Source organism: Peromyscus eremicus, chromosome 15 (assembly GCF_949786415.1).
Source record: "Peromyscus eremicus chromosome 15, PerEre_H2_v1, whole genome shotgun sequence".
Classification (NCBI taxonomy): domain Eukaryota; kingdom Metazoa; phylum Chordata; class Mammalia; order Rodentia; family Cricetidae; genus Peromyscus; species Peromyscus eremicus.
In genome coordinates, this window is record NC_081431.1 from 86,719,656 (window position 1) to 86,724,887 (window position 5,232).

The following is a 5,232-nucleotide window of genomic DNA, read 5'->3' on the forward strand; positions in this document are numbered from 1 at the left end:
TGTAACATGGAAGAACTTACTCAGCACACTGCATACTTTGCTGTTTGCCTTTTCATTTAGATAATTTTATAAAAATAAACCTTATAAGCCTGGAGCGGTGGCTCACATCTTTAATCTCAGCACTTGGGAGACAAGAGGGGCAGATCAAGTTCAAGGCCAGCCTAGTCTACATAGTGAGTTCTAGGACAGCTAGGGCTACATAGAGAGACCCTATCTCAAAAACAAAACAAAATAAAGTAGAATAAAACAAAAAAAAACTTATGTAAGAAGCTCTTGCAGGGCATGTATAAAAGGCCTTATTAATATATTCTCACACAGAGCATTGGGCGTGGCCCTCTCATTGCTTAGAAACACCTTTCGTATTGAATTTAGGAACTTAATGATGGCCATGGGTCCTTTAGAAGGAAACCTTGCTTCTCTGTGCTTTCGTTGTAGAATGTGAGAAGCTGGAGGTTAAGCCTGGCAGCTGAATTAGCTCTAAGTCTTGTTTTATCCATCTTCAGTTTGTGTTTCTTTAAGTATGAATCATAGTGAAAATTTTCACATACTTTTTTCAGAATTAGTTACAATTTAAGATTTTCTTCTCCCAGGAAAACCCTAGGACTTGTTAATAGAAACATCATGGAACTTGGATTTTCACAGTGGAGTAGATACATTGTACAGCAAGGAGATCACTGCCCACAATGGAGTATAAATTTATTAGTTAGAGATCTGAGGCTTAGTATGAGCAACATATGTTGGTAATCCTAGTAGCCAGTAGGTAAAGGCAATATAGTCAGGAGTCGAAGGCCAGCCTCCATTACATAGAAGATCACAGCCAGCCTGGATAACATGAGATCAGTCTCAAAAAGTGAAACAAAATAAAACAGAAATAAAAACTCAACTAAGGACACACGCACACGCATGCATGACACACACACAGACACACTTGTATGTAAGTATACATATTATAGATATGTTTTCTGTCTTAGCCATAAACTTCAGGACAATTAATATATCTTTTTCTTGTCTGGCTCAGTTTCTTCATATGAGAAAAAGAGATAACAGTCCTCAGAAGTAGGCATGAGCCTTGTGAACTTCCTGTGAACTGTTGGAAAAGTGCAAGGCTAGCATTATTCCTCTCTCCTGCTGGGGAAAGGTCATAGGAATCAATGGAAATCTTATTTATCAGTGAAGCTCAAACACCTAATGGTTTATAGATGTCTCGAGAGAATGCTCAAGAATGTACGGCTGAAACTTCCTTTCTTGGAAAAGAGAGAGAGGGTGGAAAAGGAAAGGAGAGGAGAGGGGAGGAGAGAGAAAGAAAGAGAGGAGAGAGAGAGAAAGAGAGAGAGAGAGAGAGAGAGAGAGAGAGAGAGAGAGAGAGAGAGAGAGAGAGAGCACTGAAGAGCATGTCATAACAAAGCTCCTTTGAGTAGCTGCTGGGAGTGGCTGGGTGTGTCTAGTCATCCTTAGCCAGAATGCTGTGTAATCCAGTCATAATGTTTGTAATGTTTAAACCCATAGGCAAGAAAAACCACCAACAAAACAGTCGCCAAGGTTAGTAAATATTTGGTCTATAGACTACTTTTGTTGAACTAAAGAAAATTGTCATTTGATAAAAGTGCATTATGAATGGATTATTAATTCTTTAAGTGGCAGTTCTTCCCTCTACCCCCAAAGCCCACCCACTGTTTTTATGTGCATGGTCTGTAAAATGGATTTTGTGTTTTACAAGAAAGAGACCATTATGAATTGTTTTGGGAGTTATAAAGCAAAGAAAATTTTCTACAAACAACTATATCCTTTCCCACCAAACCTTCCTTAAAGAACTGAACATGGTTGGATGAATAATCTGAAGTGGCCTTAAGAATCTATAAAGAGAACTGAGAGAAAGGCAGCTGTGTTTAAGGGAATACCTGATCTCAGATTTATGGGTTGAATTCATCAATGTTTGAATTAATTGCATCTATGCAACATATCCTTCCACAAAGAGGTCATTCCCCATTCATTAATTCCACATCCACTGTGCCAGAGACCATTCAGAGTTCTTGGGACAGTGGGCCCTGCTGGGTTGGAGACCGAGGACAGTGCACACTGACTTAATCATATAGTATAGTCTGGCATAATGTGGTATGGTATATGGGAAACTGTCAGATTTGATTTTTGTATCTATTTCATACAGGTTCAAATTTTATTAAGAGCAAAGAAAACTGAAAGTACTCAAGAGTTGGATTTTATGAGGCTGCATGGCAAGGGGCTGACCACTACAACAAGAACTGAATTACAACCCTTGAATACAGTTGGTGTGCATCCATAAGGTAGTGTTGGTTTCCTGAGGACAGTCTTCCAAGAATATATGTATAGGGGTCATATTCACCTCTAATCCCTTCTCCTTCCCACACCCCTCTAGTTTCTTTTTCTCTCTCTCTCATTTTCTCTCTCTCTCTTGTTTTTATATAAATGGTTTTATGTTGCTATTAAAATATAGGACATTTTTTAACCATCCCATTCCTCGAAGTGTCCATGCTAACATAACTGACAACATTGTCCTTTCCAGGATTTCCCTCCAGGCTGTGTATTTTCACACTACAGTAATGATCATAGATGTCAGTGTTAGCATTGAAAGCCAAGCTACAGAGTCCTTGAGACCAATATCTAGGTTTTCTTCTTGATGTCTAGATGTCCCAGGGACTTGATCAGGTCTGACACACTCAGCAGAGGCTTAGTTTTTATTTACTTTATTATTCTCTCATGTATCCTGACCACAGTTTCTCCTCCCTCCACTCCTCTCAACCCCCACCTCCCCTCTCCCCCAGATCCACTGCTCCTCTGTTTCCTTTCAGAAAAGAGCAGGCCTCTCAGAGATAGCATCTGAACTGGACATAACAAGATGCAATAAGACTAGGCATATGTCCTCATATCAAGATTAGATGAGGCACCCCAGTAGGAGGAAATAAGGTTCCACGAGCAGGCAAAAGAGTCAGAGGCACCTTCACTCCCATTGTTAGGAGTCCCACAAAAAACACAGCATGTATGCGGAAGACCTGGTGTAAACCCATGTTAGGCTCACAACCCAAACCAGGTGCGTTTAATCAACCAAAGACTCCTGTCAAGAGGGCCCCATTGGAAGAGAAGGGTCATAATAGGAACTGACATGCCAACAGCAGAAATTCTCTCCAAGCTGTTCTCTCCTATGATTAATCTGTTGTTGTGTTTTCTAGAGACTAGTTTGGAAATGTGTGTGTTTAGACCTATGAGACACTTGTTCAGCTCCATTCCTTCCCACCTCTCCGTTTTCTTGTGTCTTTTAATGTGGAGTATAATAATATTCAAATTTATGGCCACCACAGAGAAAAATATCCCAGGGAAATAGTTCTTTCTAATCAAATAGAATCAAAATTTTAATTTCCCTACCCATGAAGAGGAATAGCTTTTTCCTCAGTCAGTAATTGTGTTTGTCAGGATGTTACATTAAATATCGGCTTCAAATCCAAGGCGCAAACACTTGGGTTCACTGTCCAGAGACACTTGGACAAGTGAGTGGGAAAGCTCTACTTAGCCATTCACTGCCATACTGGTCATACTTGTCTTTTTCAGTTCTAGCTATGGACTTCTCATTCTCTGTTTCTAGGCCTCCCGGGTCCTCTGTTGTCCATGGACCATGCTTTGATGCCTCTCCAGCTCGCTAAGGCTGTAAGAGTTGTACTCATCTGTGAACTACATTTGCGTATGTGGTCACATGCCAGTCTTATTGTGTCTGTTCATTTGCACCATCAGGTACTTGAATTTATTTATGTCTTCTCTTCCTACTGTGTTATTTGTAAGTCCTTCAGGGATAGGGAACGCATCACATTTCTAAGTGTATGGCTCCTCTAACTTTCAAACAATCAGAACCGTGCTGTGCTCAGGTTCCTCGGGAGTTGCTGAATTTCTGTCATTGGAAATGTTTCTTTCCAGTATGGGCAGAGAGTTAACAAGAACGTAGCAGAGGGAGTTAAAGCATGAAAAGGGAGAGCTGACCAAGTACTAAGGTTTAAGATCTATTGAGATCCAAAATTGCAGTCCAATGCTGAATAAATAGCTGTGGTGACTTAGATGCTAATATCCCATTCTGGCCTCTTGGCCACTGAGATTATTCTGAGTTTTTCTGAGGAACAGCAAAGTGGTACTAATTGTCTTCATATGTATGTGCATGTATATTTTACTTTAAAATTTAAGAACATGGGGCTAGAGAGATTAAACATTTTGTTTAGGATTTCTCCAAGAATAAGTGGTAGGGACAGTTTGAAAACTTATGACTCTGCCCTCAAACCTACATTTCCCTCACTGCAGCTAGATACTGTGATATTTTATGAGGTGTGCTGCCCATATCCCTGTCTTTATGATCTTTCTTCCCATGCTCCCCTGATGCCTGGAATGGTGCTTTCAGAGTTGAACTCAATTCTGTTTATGAGTTTGATTCTGGCTAGTAACAAGACTCAGAGCAGGGGGAGGAGACACGACCGAGTCACTTCCATCCAGTCAACAGTCGCTCATTGACTGCATATAGGAAATCATGGGCATGCCAAGGAGTGCTGCTAAGAAATGAGTGAGGCTGGCCCTTATCCTTAAAGTTCTAGTAGTCAGTGTGGGGATGCTGAAGCCAAGGCTATGATGAAACAAACCAGCACATGAACAAGGAGCATAGGTGATCTTCCGGAGAAGCAACTGGCTTCCCAGAAAGCAGGGTAGGAAAAGAACAGATCCCACAGGTCAGGAAGCTGCAGGAGATCTGGAGTTGTCAAATCAAGTTTACACCAAACGTTTCAGAGCAAAGCTGTGTCCTCTCCTGGGACACACCCTCTCTGCAATTCTGTCAAGCTGTTTATCCTAATCAATTCCGTATTGCATGTTTTGCCTGTAACACTGTGTATGTTATCAGAACGAGCAATGGCACTCTACACGGAAAAGATGGAGGTCAGAGAAGTTTGTAGTATTTCTATCACCACCTATTCTATTCTTATTTCCTCCCATTCACCTTCTGTTGCTGGCTTTGCATGCTTGTGCTCAGCTCAGGGCAGGCTCCACCGACAGACCCTTCCTGCCCGTGCTTGTCGCAGGCCATCCAAAGCTGTGCAGACAGCAGCAGCAAGTTCAGCCTGAATCATGTCTTCCAATTTTGCCCAGGCTGCCAAGAGTTATGAGTAAGAGCGCAGCTGTGGGCGGGGCCAGGGTGGGAGGCCGGGCGTGGCCGCAGGTGAGCCAGCTCGC